Source organism: Oryzias melastigma, linkage group LG7 (genome assembly GCF_002922805.2).
Source record: "Oryzias melastigma strain HK-1 linkage group LG7, ASM292280v2, whole genome shotgun sequence".
Taxonomy (NCBI): Eukaryota; Metazoa; Chordata; class Actinopteri; order Beloniformes; family Adrianichthyidae; genus Oryzias; species Oryzias melastigma.
In genome coordinates this window covers 20102814-20124118 of record NC_050518.1, presented here as the reverse complement: position 1 = coordinate 20124118, position 21305 = coordinate 20102814, and positions in this window count along the sequence as shown.

The following is a 21305-nucleotide window of genomic DNA, read 5'->3' as shown; positions in this document are numbered from 1 at the left end:
TTTTTGAATGAGCTTCAATCCGGAAGTCAAATAGATGAGTTCTTCTAAATGAGTGCAAGCTTTGTACCTCTGAGCCAATGCGTACATGCCCACACAAACTACCTTCTGATCGTCTAATTTTCCTCATTTTTTAACAGTTAGGTTGTATTCTAGGAGTGCAGACTTATCACACAAATAGCTCTGAAAGCTCCCTTCGCAGTCCGTAGGATTTTGGAAAGTCAACAAAAGTTCAAATCCGTATGACATGCCCGTAAAGAAAAGTGCATGAATATTTTTGCTTTACGGGTTATTTATTTGATAATATTTCCCTTTAATTGATCAGCCTTTTGTTATAATCACAGAAAAGAAATGGAAGCAGTTCTCAGCTTTCAATGTGGATCTAGGATCAGAGTGTCAGGAACTGATGGTGTAGAACCCAAAAATGAAGGAAATCAGGCTTGATGGGAGGAGCTAAAATCAACTTGAACCTAAACAAACTGTAAAACAAGAGAGAGAAAACACAACATGATAAGAACAAGAAAACAAACCAAACTAAAGGGTGCCGTCTTCACTTAGTTTCAAAAACTCTGCTTCTTGTTTTAATTGGAAACACTGGCGTCCATGAAAATCACGCGGTTTCTGGCGTTCGGTCGATGCAGAACACATGGTGGTGAGTTCAGCTCTCTCCTAACATCATCCTTCATCTGAAACAATGGCACCTTTGCAAATGCGTTTCCTGTTTCCACGAACGGTGCTCATATTTCAAATCCGTGAACGTGAAATTGAAAAATTCCCACGAGTCTTCCGTCCTTCCCTAGAGCTCTGTAATTAAAACCAAAGCTAAATGCAGACATAAATCATCATTGTGCTTTTCTCACCGCCAACATTTGGAAAATCAATTCTGGAAAAATGTGTTTAATTTAAAAAGTGCTGCACCATTTTATAGTGAAAATACCTTCTTCTGTGTGAGAATGTAAATACTGACACTGACTTGATGCTATGAACTTACAATAAACTGATCAAGGACGTGGATTTGACATTGACCTTCCAGACCGGCATCATTCCTGTGTTAATAGAATAATAAATAGATCCACTGGGCACTCTCACTTGTTGCATCTAAATGCCTGACAGGCTCCTTTTCCCCTCGTAGGTTCAATAAACTGTTTATAATTCCGTCCGTGGAGGACACATAGACTTGTCTCAAGAGTAGCAGAAGATAATGAGGAGGCAAGAGAAGAGATGATGGCTCGAATGGTAAAATACGGAGGGGAAACAAAGAGTTGCAGGGTAATTAAATGTGACCTGATGGTGAACTTTCTCGCGCCTCATTGTTCCCATTAGGAGCCGAACATGAGAGCTGCTTTGTGGGTGAAATAAGAACGGAAGTGTTAGACGTGCTCAGAGGCTCTTATAGTGTCACGTTCACACCACCTGCACCACAGTTCCTCTCCTTGGAACTCTGACAAGAACGTCTGATCTGTTTGAACATCTGAGTTTGCTTACAACTGAATTTTGGTTCAATTCAAACAGTGGGAATGCAATTGGACTATTCAAAGGTATTTTGAGTAAAATAAATTAGATTACTGTATTATTTGCACTTTAAGGCTTAATTTTTTTCAGACAATTCTAGTTGTGCTCACTAATGTTGAAGTGATTTAAAGAGGTGCACTGCACTCTGTCAAATTGGGAGTCTATTTTTTTTTTTTTTTACTAGTTGCAAACATGCATGGATGTTTTTGTAAATATGCTAACGTGGCTAACATGTAGCTGTGCCGGATTGTGTGTTTTTTTTTCTTCTTTTCACGTTCTACTCATTTGGTTGGGAGTTAGCATACTCACATTAAAGTTTGTTTTAGTTTTATCTGTCTTTTTTTATGTGTTCCAAATATGGTTGGGTATTTTTATAATTATGCTAACGGGGCTAACATGTAGCGGTGTCAGACAGTATTTTGTTTTAATGTGTTACTAACAAAGTCGGGAGTTAGCATAGTTACATTAAAGTTTGTTTTAGTGTTATCTCTCTGTTTTTTGTGCAGTCCAAACATAGTTGAGTACAATTGTAAATGCGCTAATGGGGCTAGCATGTTTCTGTGTCAGACTGTGTCTTTTTTTTATTTGTTTTATGTGTTACTCATTAGATTGGGTGTTACCATTGTCACATTAACGTTTGTTTTAGTGTTATCAGTCTGTTTTTTTATATGTTCCAAACATGGTTGATTATTATTGTGAATATGCTAACAGGGCTAACATGTAGCAGCGTCGGACTGGGTTTTTTATGTGTTACTAATAAGGTTGGGAGTTAGCGTAGTCAAATTAAAGTTTGTTTTAGTGTTATTTCTCTGTTTTTGTGTGTAGTCCAAACATAGTTGAGTACAATTGTAAATACGCTAACAGGGCTAACATGTTGCTGTGTCGGACTATGTCTTTTTTTATTTTTTTACCTGTTGCTCACGAGGTTTTGAGTTAGCATAGTCAAAATAAAGTTTTTTTTAGTGTTATCTGTCTTTTTTTAAGTTTTCCAAGTGTTTGGGTATTTTTGTAAATGTGCTAACAGGGCTAACGTGTAGCGGCGTCTGACAGTATTTTGATTTAATGTGTTACTAACAAGGTTGGGACTTAGCTTAGTCATATTAACGTTTGTTTTAACAGTATGATTATATTTTTTATGCGTTCCCAACATGGTTGAGAATTACTGTAAATTTGCTAACCGGGCTAACGTGAAGCTGTGTCGGACTATAGCTATGTCCAAATTCCTTCACTATTTACTGTACGTTGCAATATATTGTGCGTTCGCCATTTTATATCGCTGCTCTAATCTACAATTCCAAAACTGAATGCCCTAGAAATTTCCCAGACTTCTTAGTGAATTTCCAGTGTGCATCAATGCTCACTAAATGTGGGAGTATGGATCACAATGCATTGGGTTTGAAAATCTTTTGCTATAAAAATGTATATAAATTAATTTTTTCAATAAACCGTTCACATTTTTATCATCAGAACACAGTGGATTCATAAATAATCATCATACAATGCATGTATTGTTTAGGGTTTCACTTTGTGAATTCTGCGACTTCATATTTGTGGTTTAAAAAAATTGTTAAGCACTTGTAAAAGATGGATGTATGGGTCATCTCTAGCATCCCCGATACAATTCTGAAAACCTGAGTGTGTGGCCATCGTGTAACTATTGTAACTGTGACATCTTTGGCTATTTTGGTCCATTTTGGAGATTGAGAAAGAGTAAGTTACATTCACTACCCTACTGAACCGGATTTGAAGGCCTATTCTAGACTGTAAAATCCCACATGAACTGTTAAACTGTGAAAAAATTCTTTTTCTCACAAGCAGTTTTTTCACACCTTAACTAAAACATGCCATTTATTTTTCATCTTTTTTTAAGACAGCTTTGCACATGTTTGTCTACAGTCCTATAGTGTGAATTGCATAATATAGCATCAAAAACCTATAAAGATTTGACTGTTGCTCTCAAGAAGCACGTCTGCAGATGTTTAACCACTAGAGGGAGATATTTCATAATTTTTCAATCTGAAACATCTGCAAGCAACTGTCACCATTTCATTGAACGATGTTCTATGATGTTATTTCTGTCTGAAACGATAAAGCAAACAGGTGCAAATGATTCATTTGCAATCATGCTAACATGTGATCATTCTATGCAAATCCAACATCATATGTAATGTGAATGTATAGAATAAATAATTCAGGATTTAATACATCGAATGCAAATTTTTAGAATGATTTTATTATCATATTATAATTATTAAAATTCAACACAGCCTGAATATGAAGATGTTGTCATCTGTGCGGTAAAACCTGCCCGCTCCCTCTATGAAAGCTAATATTAGCTGGAGCTGCACCACCCCAATAACACCAGGCTGGTTTGTGTGCACATTTACATCTAATATGCAGTGAGTAAGAAGTGTAATTTGAGCTTTGATCTGTAATTTGCTGTTAAATAAAGTTAATTAAAGTTTAAGCCTATAATTCTCCCAAACTTCTAAGTAGTAGACATGTTAGTGGGATGAAAAAGTCTTTGGTTATTTTAATGTCTTTGGTTCTTCTGTGTGTTATTTTTATAGGAAACAAACTGCCTGAAGGAGGAAACAACTCTAATGTTACTTTGATTTCAGCCTCCTGTCATTTTTCTTCATCCGAGTGCGCTGAGATCTGTCAGCCTCTATGTGAGCCACATCCGTCAGCTCTGCTCTGCTGGACGAGCGGCTCCTGGTTGTGCAGCAGTCACCTGCAAAAGTCTCTAGATACTAGCTATGGATTTGATTTATTACATGCATAAAATTAAGAAACTTCACAATAGTTGTTTGTTCATTTTTTTAAATAAAGTTTAGAAGCTGAATCCACTTCAACAAACTCCCATCAGTCACTTACAATCATCCACATTTTATGACGTTCTCTCTGCCTGATGGAGGATAGAACATGGATCTTGGAGATGTTTTTGTTGCAGCATGTCTAAATAAAGTGTTTTCGATGTATTCATATCGGACACATCTGGTTTGCTTAAAGTGAACCAGAGTTTGTTTCTCCTGATGATCTAGAATAATTTTTCTGTCTGAATACACCTTGATCCAGGACCAGGAACCGCTCTCTGACCCATCTTTTGAAGTGGTCTCTGTTTGTTTCCAATGGGACTGAACTCCGAGTTACTCTGAGTTTCATCAGTCTGAATAGACTCCATGCTCGCAGTGGAACAACTGGACCAAAGCGGCCACAGTAGCTGGGTTTTCCAAGGCTTAAACAGACCATTGAATAGACACAGAAAGTCACATAAATGTGGTTGTTTTCCTAAAAGCTTCTGTCAGTTTATGTCATTAAGACTCATCGGCGTACCTTTTTGGTGGTCTGGCAGCATTTCTGCCGTACCAAAGCAGCAGTAAAAAGTGTTGTACCTGACGTTGATACCGATGTTCAAAACCGGTCAGTGAAATATAAAGTTTGAAATGGGGAATTTGGAAAGCACATGACTTCCATTATTCTTTCTCTTATTGCTTTGTCCCGCCTTGTAATTTCTGGCCAATGCATGAAGAGATCTTTAGTCACACAGTCCAAAGAGACCAAATGCAAGGTTCCAGAGGTGATCCGGACCAAATTAAGTGGCATCAGTGCGGACAAACAGACATTTCCGGTCTGAATACACCCTAAAACAATAGTAAAGATAGACCCAGATAACAAAAATTGACCGCGTCAATAGCAGGTATTTTCACCATTTGTTGCAATGACAGCCTGATTGCAGCGTCCAATGCTCCTTAATAGCCTCATGATGTTGCTCTGAGGCAACACATTACATTCTTGAACAAGTGCTACATGCAGTTCTGCCAGGTCACTTGGGAGTATGATTATCCTGTCTCTGCTTCAGCTGGTCCCAGACGTGCTCTATGGGGTTCAGGTCATTACTGACTGTATTCCTGAAGTCCAGCTGTGACAAGACTGGCACCATGTGATGAAGCATGATCATTATCAAGTTGGGGGTTCGCTGCTGGAATTGGGGGATGATGATGGTTCTATGATGTCTTTGGTTAGAATGAAGGTGACTTGACCATCTACATTGACAAATTGACTAGTGATGCCTGGCCAGACTGTTGAAGCTCCTCCACCAAAGCTAACCTTGGGGATCTTGTTGACCGCGGGGTATCGCTCTCCTCGCCTTCTCTAACAAACCCAGATGACTATCATTTCTGTGCAAGGTGACCTGACAATCATCAGTAAACAGGACAGTTGACCATTGCTGCATTATCCAGGTAACATGGTCTTGGACCTACTCCAGATGTTCATGGCAATGTCTTAGAGTCACCTGCAATGATTCTCTGGAATTAAAGCCAAAGAGGTGGAGTTGATTGTGAATAGTTTGTCTGAAAACCCTAGTACGCTCACATCTGGTAAATGGGGAAAAAATGATGTCTGAGTATATAGGTCTTTAAGTACTGTAGATGGTTGTGGTGTGTCACTGGTGGGGCTCAACTTCTGGGTGTGTCTCAAACTCTGCCAGTAGCTCTTTGTCTTGATGAAAGTCTGCTGAAGACTCTTTGAGACAAGTTCCCCTGCAACACCTGACTGTCTGCCATCAACCTGAAGGTGAGCTATGACCAGGCGGTGCTTCTCATCCATGAAGTGACGTCATGTGTCCATGGCTGTTTGAAGGATGAACTTGGAATGACGTACTGGCAAAATCAGCTTTTTGAAACTGACTTGTTGAAACTAATGCCATGTTGGAAAAATATTTCTTTTAGAATTGTTGATTTTTGGCCCCAATAAGTAAGACACTACACAGTGTGACCATTTAACACATTCTCATTCCCAAGTCGTCACATATGGATGTATGGCAAAGGACCCTCCGCTTCAAAAATTGACATTTTGGGTGTCCTAAACTCGTCATTTTTTGACGTGCTGGTTGCTCCAATTAAATCAAGTCCAAACTCACGTCCTGGGACAAGGGCGTGGTCCGCACCGGTACATCTAAAAACACGTGGATTCATATGAATGGACATACAAACAAATTTATGGATAAACTCGAGCTTGACGAAGGAGAAAATAGTCCGAAACGTTACAACCATGAGTTTAAACCTAAAAGTGCAACCATGAGTGAAGCAGAAGGGAGCAAAGCATTCTTACCTGCTAGGACCCAGAGGGAAGAAAGAACAATAATAAAATTAAATATTAAAATGAAAAAAATGTGCTTATTTCTAAAACTAACTTACCTGCACAGAGACCTATATAAGGCCACCAGAAAAGCCTATTTTGACAATACATGTTGACCAGGGACGTGAGAGCCCAATTTTTTTTGCACTCAGGAGTATGAGATTTGGCTGGGGAAGGGTTTGCTCCCATGGGGATCAGGGATGGTCACGGAGCGTGGATTGCCACTCTTTTTTGGTCATGTGACCTCTTTTTGTCTTCCTAATCCTAACCTTAACCAGGTACCAAACACGGATCCGTATCGGACGCAGATCAGTTCTGGTTCCAGATGTGGTACCAGATGCAGACCAGGTTAGGGATAGAGTACCGGGTTACCGGTATTGGAACAGCCAGAACATAAAAAAAAAAAGATGAGTTGGCAACATCCAATAAGTCAAAAACTGATATGAAAGGGTCCTGAGCCAAAACTCATTATGTGACAACTTGGGAATGAGAATGTGTTGGACTATTATTAGGAAAGCACTAAATGGTGTATCAGCACAATACAAATACCCCCCAGTCTAAAAATCTGTTGACCTTTATGTTGTGCTCGGGTCAAAATTGACCCATTTTCCACACTTGAAAACGGGTCAGTTTTGACCAGAGCACAAAATAAAAATTAAACAAACACTATGTATATGACATTCAATGAGATCTTCACAATATGAAGCCAAGGAAAGTATGATTCACTGGGGTTCCATCCTCTATTCTCATTTACTTCTCTTCTCTATTCTTTATTAGTTATTTTATTTAGCTATCTATGCTTCTGTTTGGTGCAGTGCAATTCATGTGTTGTTCCTCTTTTCCTCTCCCGTCTGGCGAAGCGGGAGAGATTTCAGATTCACCACCTCCTCCTCACCCCCGCTCGTTGTAGTTGTGGACCTCGCCCCCGCCCATCCCCCAGTTCTAACAGGCTGAACGCTATTCAAATATGTAGTTGTAGAGTTAGATAAGCTATTTTTTCTTTAATAGTCCTGGTAAATCTCCTCTCCGTCCTGGAGGATATTCCTGATGGATATTCCTGAGGTTTACTCTTTTTTTTTCCCGAAATCAGTTTTTTTAGGAGTTTTTTTCCTCACCAAGAAGGAGGTTCAAAAGGTCGGGATAACCAGTTTAGTTTAGCAATCAGCTATTTATGTTTTATGACCAACTTTCTGTATTCGTACAATTACCGGAATGAAGCCCAATGAGACAATTGCTTTGTGATATTGGGTATTATAAATAAAATTGAATTGAATATTCCCAACTTATTGCGAGCTGTGTAAATATTAACTCAATGGTAAATCGTGCTTAAAAATGTATTCTAGCAGAATTTTTAAAACTTTTATTAAATGTAAGAATCTTTTGAGTAAACAAAACCTAAAACAATTGAGTTATTTTGCCCATCAATCAATAGAGTAGTGGGCACAAGTGCATTAGAATCAATAAGCAAGTCAACTTAGCGGCTTAGAAAACATTTATTTCTTTTACTGACTGTATAAAAGGGGGCCAATGTTTGGATTTGACGCCCTCCTATAGCGGTCTATCAAACAGTCGCCGCAACTCTAAAGACTTTTACATATTTGCTTTTCATACGTGTGAGCAGCTGCACAATCATAATGTAAATTATTGATACAACAGACTCTGAATGTCAATATGGCCGACCGGAGAACAAAACGCCTGATGCAGATCAATGCAGACAAACAAACAAGCCAAGAGGAGTTCAAGAACCGAGAGAGGCTTAGAGTTTGGAGGCAAAGCACTGCAGCTGTGCACATTGTTCCTGAGAACAGTTATGTAAGCAGAGATGATAACTACCCTCTTATGTTGTGCTACGGAAAGGTCAAAATTTACTTGGGTTAATTGAATTCCAAATTTATTGCAGCGCCTCAGCGCCTCTCCATGGGCCGACAGATGTGAAGGTCTGGGCGATAAGGCGGCGCGGTCCTGCTGAATAAGGATATTTACACGTGTGGACTGGAAAGTCAAGGAGAACACTGTGTAAACTCATCTTTTTTCCTTTTTATGAAAGAAAGGCTTATAAAGCAGATGCAAAAGAAAAAAAACAGAAAGATTTGCCTTTTTCCATCAACATCATCTTTTATTCATGTGTTCAAAATTGTGTTTTCATTGTAATGCAGCACTCTAGAGCACTTGCAAAGCTCACCTGAGAGAAAATGTGTTTGAGGTTTGATTCTGAATCACAAGGTAGAAGCAGAAACAAATAAACCTTTTATCAGTTTGTTTACAGTAATTACGTTTGGAGGTGACTTGGAGAACTAAACTTTTTTTTTTCAATTTTCTTGTACAGAAAAATCCAAAAACAATCTATTTCTTTGTTATATTTAATTTTCACAAGTTGGGAGTTTAAAGATTTTCTTGGGTTTATCCCCAGTAGCATTATTGCTTATTACTCAACTCAGTTACAAATATGCTAATTAGTTAAAATTGCTTTTGAAAAGATATTGAATTCTTGTGTAACTATGTTTTAAATGTGTTTAGTTTCTCACTGGGTTACAAAACTACAAAAATTGTGTGAAAATATAAAATTCGGTAACAAGATTGAAATGGAATAAGACTGGCACTGTTTTGCACCCAAACTGCACGGAAAATTCAGGCTAAGAATAGCCAGGAGTTCAGTAAAAAATTTGTAAGAGTTGTCTCAAATTCATTTTTTTTTTGTTTTTGTTTCTATTCATGCATAAATTTGTTTCATAGGCGGCCAGACCTTTTCATTTAAATTATGCAAATGGTTTGAGACAGCTTTGAGACATTCTCAACCACTGACTTTAAGGAGATTTGTTTTGAAAAGAATTGTTTTGAAGTCCAAACTTTTTTTTTTTCCAAACATTTTAAGACTTTTAAAAATAAAACAATTCCTTTGATAAAACTGTGAGAAATTTGTCACCAGTTTTCACTTTCAAATATGTATGATTTATTTACAAATTTGAAGCTGTCATTTTTTTTTCCATGCAAGACTTATTTAAACTAAACTAGGAGCATTTCTTGCTTAAAATCCCAAATTCCCCAAAAGTCAGCAGCATAGAAATGAGTGCCTCCTAAATCTAAACTGATTCTTGATACTCAGAATGCTGGAACTGCTTACTGAGAAAATTGGTCGGGAAAATATGGTAAAAAGTCTGCAAATGGATCAAAGGAAATAACATAAATCCTGCAAACTCTGCAAAAACCCTGCAATTCACCAAAAAGAAAGGCAAAACCCTGAAATACCTCAAACAAATGATATAAATTATGGAAATCACAAAAAAGAAAGATGTCAAATCCCACATAGAAATGGCAAAACTCTGGAATGCCTTAAGGAAATGACATAAATTCTCCAAATCCTGCAAGACAATTGCAAAAATTTTGCAACTCTCACAAGGACACAAAAAAATGACAAAAAAATAATAATTCAAGAAGGTAATAGCTAAAATTATTCAAATTATTTGAAGGAAATAACATGAATCCTACAAAATAAAAAAGCAAAAAAAAAAAACTGGAAATCTTGCAAGGAAATTGCAAAAACTGTGCACATTTTATAAGGAAATGGCAAAAACTCTAAAAATTCCACAAGGACATTGTAAAAAACTTTACAATTCTCACAAAGAAAGGAAACAAATTTGCAATGGAAACAAAAAAACTTTAAAAATCCTACAGATAAACAAGGAAAACCCTGCACCTCCTCCAAGGAAACTGCAAAAAACTGTGCAAATCACACAAGGAAATGGCAAAAACCCTACAAAGTCCAAAAGTAAATTGCAAATTCTGCAAGGAAATGGCACAACCTTTAATAGTTCCACAAGTAAATGGCTAAAACTGCATATGCTTTGAAGGAAATAACAGATATCCTGCAAAAAATTGCAACAACCCACCAAATCTCACAAGGAAAAGCCAAAGATTGTGCAAATCACATGAAGAAATGGCAAAAACCCAACAAATCCCATAATGAAACTGCAAACGCTTTGCAAATCACAGAAGAAAACATCAAAAATCCTGCAGACAAACAATAAAAAGACTAACAATCCCTCAGGGAAACAACAAGAACAATGCAAATCCTGCATGAAACTGCAAAAACTGTGCAAATCACACAAGAAAACTGCAAAAAAACACTCACAAATTCTGTAAGGAAACTGCAAGTTCTTGCAAGAAAATGGCAAAAACTGTTCAAATCACAAAAGGAAATGTCAAAAACCCTACAAAATCTGTAAGGACAGTTCAAAAACTAACATTTTTTATAAGGAAAAGGCAAAAATCCTGCAAAACCTCTCAAAATCATACAAAGAAATAGCAAACCCCCCCACAAATTCCGTAGGGGAAACGGCAAAAACTGTGAAAAAGCTGCAAGGAAAAGGAAAAAAAGCTATAAATCAAGCAAGGAAACAGCAAAACTTCTGAAAATAATACAAAGAAATTGCAAAAACCCTACAAAATCTGTACGGACACTTCAAAAACTGCCAATTTTTTTTAGGAAAAGGCAAAAATCCTACAAATCCTGCAAGGAAATGGCAAATTCAAATTCAAATTTAAGGAAACTGCAAAAACTCTGCAAATATACAAGAAACTCTGGAAATCCTGAAAGGCGTAGACCTAAATCAAAAGAGACGTTTCAGAAACTCCATTTGTGTTCACAATTAGTAACAAACCAAACCATCGTGGTGTGATGAAGCTAAAGTTGAAGGTTAGGAATTGGGTTGAGACTTTACATGGCAAATAAAAGTCGGTGCAATGACCTGACAAGAACATCCACAACAGCCACACAAACGTGTGTGTGTGCGGTGAGTGAAAACGCCCCGGCAGAGGTATGGGTCATCACTATTACTACGGTGACTCACATGTGAAGCAGGGTTAATGCCAAATTACAGATTGAGGCCACCTCCATCATGTCTCCATTTCCCTCTGGAATCAAGTCTCGAGCCACGACGGCTCAAGTCGTAATCTTACACTCGGGCTCCATTCTCCGCGAATTCTAACGTCTTGTTTTCGGGCACCGTCATGGTGAACAGCCGACGTGGTCGTATCTGACATCAGTTCTTCTGCGTTATGTAAGACAGGTATTTGTCCTGTGTGCTGCATTCGGCATGCAGGAAACCTGTCAGTGTTGCTTTATTGTGATAAATAAGTTGTGAAGGCGCGGCTTTCTGCTTGCCCACTCCTCACTGCCTGCATGATAATCTGCAGTCTAATCCTATCACGTGAAGCAGATGAATGTGGCACTGCTTATGCATATAATTCAGCTGGCTCATCTGAATTTGCTGAGCTCCCAGTGAGAGAGTGCAAAAAATATTATTGGAATTTGCAATTTTTTTTGTGCTTTTGCAGGAAAACTGCCCCTTCTCTGTCTTTTAACAGGAAAATGACAATAATAGTTTATGCTGCTATTTCAGGCACAATCAAAGCCCTCTAAGTGGAAGATTAGAACCTATTCATCCTCCGGAAAAATAGAGTGTTTGGAAAATTCCAAAACAGTGTTTTTAAAGCCTCAGCAGAATGCACCCACGCCTTCGTTTATCATCGTAACAGTTTTTTTTCTTTTTAATGCAGCAGTTGACAGCTGCTGCTTTGTGCTGCTCAGGACTTCTCACATATCCATCGGCTAGCTTAGTTTGCCTCGGAACATGGCGCGATTAATCACGCTGTCACAGCTTTCTTTGCATGAGTGCTAGATGACCCCCCGGGGGGTTACCGGTGGCGGAGTGACACGGACCAACATAGCAGAGGACATTAACCCTTTTATGTGGGCAAAATGGGATTGTGATTGCTAACGTGGGCGAGCAGTACTTTCAAAGAGGTCGAAACGACAATCGCCTGGTCTGTGAGGCAGTGAGACGAGAAATGTCTGTAATGTTTATCAGAGATTCACTTCAACTGTTACAGATAGAATCATTTATTTGTGGAAAAAAAAAAAAAAAAACTTTTTGTAGTTTTAAGGTTTGAAATGATATGATTACTAACTCCAGTCGTCTTTTGAACTATTACAAAAGTGTTACCAGTGGTCTTTTAATTATAATTACGCTGTTTTTAGCCACAAACAATAAACTTGTCGTTTTTCTATGACATAGTTTCTGCAGAGCGACATGAGTTCATGAGAAATTCACTTCAGTGTTGTGTGTGGGATCGTTTGCGCAGAGTTAGGCCCAATCTGAATTCTTCCCCTTCTCCCTCTCTATCCTGCCGTGTTTGCTGACTTTTGTTCAATGACATCAAGAACAGGCAGACAGCTGGATCCAACAAAGTCCACAAAACTGAATTAGGGTCAGGCTGGCAGGAGTCAAGCACCAGCATGAGGGCATCAGAGGAAAACCAGAGTAGTCAGGATCAAGGCGAGGGTCAGGCACGGCGAGGAGTTTGTCACAGGCTGAGGCAGATCGGTGGTCAAAGACAGGCTGGGGTCGAGGCAGGCTTAAACAGGACCAGGACCAGGACCAGGGCCAGGACCAGGGCCAGGACCAGGGCCAGGACCAGGGCCAGGACCAGGGCCAGGACCAGGACCGAAGGAGGTAACGCTCAGAATTGGAGGAATAAACCAGAACAAGACTTCGCACCTGAGCACAGCCTGAAGCCTCCTTGTAAATGTTTATGGTGATTGTTGAAGGAGGAACAGCTGGCGAGGTTTGGGAACAGCAGGCAGAGGCTTATGGGAAATGGAGTGAAGATGAGGCTCAGGAGAGATTTAGAATTCAGGCGATGGCTCCCTCTGGTGGTCTGAGGGAAAAACAGACTGATTCATGACAGACATCATCAATGTAGCTTTAGCGTGGAGCTTCCAGCTCTTGAATGTACCTAACAACAGTGGTTTTATAACTTTAAAAAGGTCTTGCTTTAACATAAAGCCATTACTTAGATTTAAATGTGAACATCTGTGGTTCAGAGCACACCAAAGTGAAGAAAAGCGCTTCTCAGCACAACAAGATTTACTCTTGCGATGTTGGATTTTGGACCCCTCTGTTTGTAGAGTGAAACATAAAAAATAGTAATTCCGGACACGACTTTGACTTCATCAAGGGGAAGGGAGAAGGGGAGTGTTCGGATCGGGCCTCAGCCTATTTTAATTTTCCCATTAGCCTCACAACCACAAGCTAACATTAGCGGTGCAACACAAATGGTTAGCAATATTGTAAATATCCAGTCGTACAGTTTTGATTCAGATTCCGGCCTAGACGAGGAAAATGAATACATACTCAAATCTGTGGATTCATCAGAATGGAGCGGAGCGGGGAGCATGTGGTTTGCCGTATTAGCTTCCATGTCACACCCACATGATTTTTCCAACTGTATTTTTTTTGTCTATTCGAGATTAACAACCAAAAATGAATAAAAAAATACTCATAAAGATAATTTTACTTGTCCTTATACATGCCCCCAGCATAAGAAATTACTACAAGAACAAGCTAAAAACACCATTTTCACTGTAGTGAGTCTTTAAAAAGTTCAACTTTTAAGAACTCCCCTCATCCAGATTATGGTAATCCCATCAAATTAATCCGAAGGAAACTGAATTTATTTATTTTATTAAATCTTCTTTTGGTCAGTTCCAAAGAGCTGGTGGAGCAGTTTGAGGCTTTGGGAGATTTTGGACCAGAGAGTCTGTATTCAAGTTATTAAAATGCAAGAAAACTGAGAGAATAAGAGCTTTTAATCTGAGCTCTTCAAATGACCTCGGACAGTCGGGTCAGTTTATGAAAATAAAGGAATAGTGTGTAAGAAAGTGTTGGATTAGGATTAAGTATCTTATCATTTTCAATCACTCAAACAGATTTTCACTGAAAATGTTTGAAATATCAGTAAAAAAGAAAAAACAACAGATTTTCATCCCAACTTCCAAACATGTTTTTGCACTCAGTTAATTTGGGCTCAGTGACGGATGCGATTCAATAAGTTAAATGAACAAACTGCCCTAATTCAACAATGCGTTTCCCTGAAATTCAATAAATGTGTTGCATTGAGGACACAGTTGTGGCTGCAGCTCTGACTCAAAGATGTAATTGGATCATTCTATTTTTGGGCCCAAGTTTGTGTACTACAGTTGTCAGTGACAGATAATTTGTCTGGAGTACATGACTGATTTCTCACCCGCGCTGCCTGAAAACATACTCAGATCCCAGCTAATGATACAAAAGTGATTCTCTCCATTTTCTCTCGTTTCTCGGCTCCGCGTTTGCTCGTCTGTTTCGACGGAAGTGGCACCAAGGCAGCAGTCTTCCTGCTGACAAAACTGTTCATTTTGTTTCTGTCTGTGGAAAATAATAAGACATTAAACCCTGGGAGGGCTCAAGAGCCTTATGCTCCTCGCTGGCTGTCTGCAAAAAGCGGCTTTTCCTCCTTCAAACCAAAGGCGCTTAGGTTTGGAGGCTCCAGCCTCCTGGCACATTATGGATGGATAGTGTAATTATGGATGGATGATTACTGAGTGTTGGTGGACAGAAGAAGAACCTCAACTGATTATTAAAAAGAGCCTCCTGCAGAGGCTGGCATGTTTCGCACACTTATCCTTACACTTAATGAATGTCTCTGGTGAAAAGATCCGGAGCTGTGGCTCCTTCTCCACATCAATGCCACAAATATGGTTCATTCTGAATAACACAAGACAGAAATAGACTTTTTTTGTTCAAAGCTATGTTGTATAATGTTAGTTCAAGCTACAATTTTCAATGAAAGTCTATCTAAACGTGTGTATATGTGTGTTTTGGGCTCTTGTGTTCACGCTAGATTCTGTAACCGTTTTGGGGTTTTACCAATAAAAAGTGAAGGCTAATTGAAAGTTAAACCAGTTCAATTTTAACCAGTTAGGGTCTCTGATTTTGCAGTGACATAAGGATGGCGTCTTTTTTAATTCAAGGAAGTGACAGTTGTTTCAAAATTGATGGTCTAGAAATGAAGAAATTGTATGACACCAAATCCGAAAGTCTTCCCAACCCTTATGGCCTCTTTCTATCCCTACATTTATCCCTTCAGGTGGAAAGATATGAAAAAAATATTGTCCATGTCCTAATTCCTAACTACTGAAAACTATCAGTGTGGGACTATCAAGTGCCCTGGATTTTAAAAGCAATTTAGACACCACACTCATTACTTTTCCTGTTTGTTTTTCAAACGTCGGATACTTCACCAATTTCACAAAGTAAATATCGAATCAGTACAAACATTTTACGACGTCTATTTGTGACTCCACTGTATTCTGATGATGAAAATTTTATTTACACATTAAAACTGAGATAGGGGAATCAAGGGGGTCCTCCATTTCAAGAAATAATAACAAATGACAGAGTAGAAATCAAACAAGAAAGTAGAAACAAATATTAAATACACATAATAAACACACACACACATAACAATACAGGCTCTCAGCATCCACCCCTACTCAACATAACATTTCAGAAAGGTAAAATAAACAGATTTGCATAAGTCATACAAAAAACCCCTGAAAAATGTATGTAATTTATTTAAAAAAAAATACATTTAAACACTTTTTTTCACAAAAATTGTTCAACTGCATACATTGTGGTCTATATTCGCTAATCTAGGGAGCATCGATGCATGCGAGTTTGTCACAAAGACTTCTGGGAAATTTCTAGTCCGCTCAATTTTAGAATTAGTAGATTCATGCAGCACTACAAAATGGCGAACGCACTATTTAGTGCACTGAATAGTGAATAGTGGAGTAATTCAGATGTAGCCATTGTCTTTCAATTTGGACGTTAATACCGTTTGATGAGGTCATCAATAGTCGCCGGTTAACTCCGTTAGCAAATGGCTGCCAGTGCTTGGAAAATACATAACATCAACAACTTTAAAAATTCAGGCAAAAGCTCAATACTTACATTTAAATATAAACTTCTCCGCTAGATGGTTTAATCCAGCCCAGTCATGAAGAGAAAAAAAATATAAGGATTTAGAAACAAAAGAGCAAGTTTCTAGCCCATTCCTTTGGCGAGTTAAAGAAATGGCCAAGATGAGCCAGAGGCGAGGTCCCCGGGTAATAACAGTAGTACAGGCGATCCTCCAGGAATCTGAAATCTGTCCTGCTTCCCTGGAGGGGAGTGGGATATAGGGACAACACATGAATTGCACTGCGCCAAACAGAAGCACAGATAACTAAATACAAATGAGTAATAGAGAATATAGAATATAACTTGGCTGGCCAAAAATTACTATTATTCAAGATCAGTTTTCTAATAGTTGATACTTCTATGAATTAAAAGGGATTTCATCTTATTGTTACGTCACTACCAAATCTGAGTCACTGATTGGTCAAAGTTCCACCTGTTTTTTTAATGGCTTTGCAATTTGTATGTAGAGCCCGAAAATTGTCTTAAAAATTCCCATAGAAACGTGAAGGCGAGAGTTTTAAATGCAGATCAACTTCTCATTGAAAGGGGTCGCTCGAACACATGTTGCCAAGAGTGGTGTAAACGTAGCTTCAAGATCTTTTCTCTTTGTTTTTAGTTTCAACTTTTATAGTCATAGAACTAAACCAAATTCATCTTTGTAAGATGAATGCATTCTGTACTATACAGGAGTCAGTGAATGGAGGGGATTGACAATGTATACAACCAATCAGGACAAAGAAAGGCCAAAAATCTGTGAGGACATGAAAGGTGAAGGGCGTTACAGTAAAGGGACCATTGCACAGTAAATCAAGGTGGGAGTCTGGAGCTCAGCAGGGGGCTCCCCCAGTTAACAGGAGGGCAGCAGGCTGCTGCTGGAATGAAGGAAACATCAGGGGAAGAGGTGGTAGCTGCGATGGATGACCAGATGGATCGTCAGAAGTTTACAACAGGTCAAAAAAAAGTCAGAAAATCCAATTCAGAAAACACATCCACGTCTGAGCACGGAAAACCAGGTCAGGGCAACTGGCAGACTCACTGAGGTCAAGGCTGAAAACGGGTCAGAGGTCCAAACAGAACACAGGCTGGAGTTCTGCCACGCAATACACTCTGACAGCAGGAAACTGACGGAATGAGGGTATGAAGGGGGTGCCACGGCTGATGAGAGTTACTATAGCGGAGCTGGAGCACAATCGTGACATTAGAAAACAATGACAGGGGAGTTACAGTATGTGTGTGACGATGGAGCAGCACAGGTAACAGGACTGTTGAATTGTTTTTGAGAGACCAAAATTTTATACGTGGAAAATGAGCAAAATGTATGTAGTGTGAGAGTAAAGTAACACTCAGAAACACAAATTTAAGCTTCATTTTCTTTATATATGTCCATCGTCATGAGAAAAATACCACTAGAACATACTGAAAACATGAGTGAGTCTTAAAACTTACAACAGGAGACCAGGAGAGAACTTCCTTCAAAATTGTCATCAGTTTTTGAGTGCTAGAGCTGGATTTTAGTGTCCAGTCATTGAGGTCCATGTTTACGAGTTGGTTTCTCCAATATTTGAGACAACTTGCACAGAAATCTCAATCAAAACGCACCATTTTATTGGTGAAACAACTCAAAACGTTAACCATAGCGAGCTGTCGCTTCATTCTTTGAAGTACCATAACCCTTGGCACAGGCGACCTAGAGGGTACCAAATTGTAATGAACAGGCTATAAATTTATGTTTTTTTTAAACAGTATTACACATGACTCATTTCATATAAAATTTAAAGAGGTAATATTTAATTAAAATAACTCAAAAGCAAGCCCCTCCTTGCCTGATGCTGTCTAAGCTAAGTGGCTAAGTGGGAGGTGGGGCGCAGTGTCGTCGCTGTTGGTGCTTCTTTAAAACTTCAAGGATGAAAAAGCAGAAAAGAGGGACAACTTTCAGGTCAAAAAGAGGAGGAAAAACTGATTGAAAACAGAGTTCTGTCTTTTTTTTCTACATTCAATGGGCTACATGCACTTGTGTGCCAGAATCGCTTTTCGTTTAAGGTGCCACACAGCCAAGGGTGTACACAACTGATATAACAGATTCTTGCATGGGAAACAGCAGCTTTTCATTGATGTGTAACACTTTGCAGGACAGAAGTGCCAATGCAATCAACGTAAATCATCTGTTGCAAAAAAAAGTTATTATTTTTTCTTTTACATCAGAATCTGCTACTTGAACACATAAAAGGGTGAAGACTTACGGTAAATTGTAAAAAGTGAAACAGCAGATTAATTAACAAAAGTTGTTTTTTGTTGCATTAAAAAAATAGTTTTATCAAATTAAATCTTTGCATTGAGGAAACCGCCGTCTTAAGATTTTAATATAAAATTACAGAACTTTTGTGAATTGATCCAATGTTTCACTTTTTCAGTGTAGGTCAAATATATTTGGGTGTGGCCAACGACATCTATGGTGTTAAAGGGTAAAAGACAACAAACAAAATTATAATCTGCATTGTCCAGAAAGCCTCTTTATGAAATAAAGATCTTTTCTGACCACAGAAGCCACCAAAGCTGGATGTTCCTGGAACAATTCTCTTGAGTGCAAAAACCTCCAAAGCACATGAGAGTGAACCAGTACAAGAGAAACAGAATTGAGGTCAGAGCTGACCTTTCCCCCTGCAGTTATCTTATAAACCCAACATATGTGACACAGAGCTGAGTCGGTGTTGGGCAGAGCATTTCTGCGTAACCGTCGGGTTTGTGAAAACCTGCGGCTGGATGACTCAAAAATAAGAAACTGGAGAAGGCTGGTTTGGTCCCGGGGGGTCGGGCTGTTAATCTTCATGGAGTACGGAGGAGAAGGACGCTGTCAAAACTCCTCTTCGTCATGAAGAATGGTGCATCTCCCACGTTCACAAAGAGACTGATAATGACAAAATGCTGCCATGAACAACACAGAAGGGTCTTTGGTGGTTATAGTAACATATTTTCAGTTGTATTTCCAAAATATTTACCAGATCTTGCTTAAAACAAGGCAATTTTTCATGTTGAACTGAAGCCTCTGTTTCCAAAATCTCCTCTGAAGGGGCGTGGCTTTTGGAGCTGAGCTGAGAAGCTCCGCCCCTGATCCTCTCTGTCTGGTTATGATAGCTCTGTGTCTCACCAGTGTAAATCTTCACCGCTGCTACATAAAATGTCCTTTAATCTGGGTAATATCCAGCCGTATGGTTCTGATCCGGATGTCAGGTTAGATGAGGAAGTGAAGATCTTCATGGACAGAACTTCCTCCAAAATCCTGATTCTTTCTCCTTCCAGTTCACCAAAGACTCTTTTAGCTAATTCTCCAATGTTTATTGACTGTGATCAATACATTCAATCATTGGTTTCTCAGAGTTCTTGATAAAATAATGAAAGCTAGGGCTGCACGGTGGCGCAGTGGTTAGCGCTCTTGCCTCACAGCGAGAAGGCCCCGGTTCGAATCCCGGCTGGGGGATTTGGGACCTTTCTGTGTGGAGTTTGCATGTTCTCCCCGTGCATGTGTGGGTTTTCACCGGGGACTCCGGCTTCCTCCCACCGTCCAAAAACATGCTTCATAGGTGAATTGGTGACTCTAAATTGCCCCTAGGTGTGAATGTGAGAGTGAATGTGTGTGTGATTGAGGCCCTGAGACAGACTGGCGACCTGTCCAGGGTGAACCCCGCCTTCGCCCATCAGCAGCCGGGATAGGCTCCGGCACCCCGCGACCCCGAAAGGGACAAAGCGGACAAGAAGATGGATGGATAATGAAAGCTAACATCAAAATGCTCTCTCATTGATTTACAATCCTTCCAACTGCGGTCAAATGAGCCGCCGTTCACATTTCCGTGGTCACATCAAGACATCAGCGTTCTCAGTCCTGCTACCGTAAGTATTGGATGAAACTCACACAAAAAATCCAGTGATGCTGATTTGACCACAGAAATGTGAACGGCGGCTCATTTGACTGCAGTCAATGTGAAGATACCATCTTCTCTTCTCCAGAACCTGAACTAGACACTAGGAACAGATGAGGGTTTAGTGCAGCAGAGCTGTTGATGGAAAGAAGATCATTCATTCAAACAGAGTCTGTCCAAGACAGTTTGATTGACAGATTTAAAAGGAGAAATACTCAGAAATGCAAAAAGTAAATCATTTCTCATTACATTTGTCTCTTTCATAAGAAAATTGACATACTTACATGTTAAAAACTCAAGAAACATGATTTTCATCGGAGGGGTACTTTAAATAAATAGAAATATTTGATGAAGTAAGAACACATTCTCATCCTCAAGTCGTCACGTATTGACATTTGGTTAATGACCCTTCCGGCGTTATTTTATGACATTTTGGGAGTCCCCAACTTGCTATCTTTTGATGTGCCGGGTCGCAGGACACAGTCTGAAAGAGGTACCTAATGCTCACTGGTCCTCGGGACGCATCCAGTACCGGTACCCTAACCTTAACCCTGTACTGGTTCAAGTCCGGTTTGCGTCCGGTACTGGTTTGGGCTCGGTACCATGTCTAGTCTGGCGTCGGGTTAGGGTACCGGTACCAAGTTTGGGTACAGTTGGGCTACGTGTCACGGTACTGGACCAATTCTGGATTAGAGACCTTTGATGTAATGGGAACAGCCAGTACATCAACAAACGACGAGTTGGGGACATTCATAACGTAAAAAAGTGACGCAGAAGGGTCCTTAACCAAATGCAGTAACCAACTTAAAAGACGGAGATTCTTGCGTCTTTTGAGCAACGCTGTCATTAAAGGGTAACCAACCGGGGAAATGGAGGCTGACTCCACCCACAGCCGAAA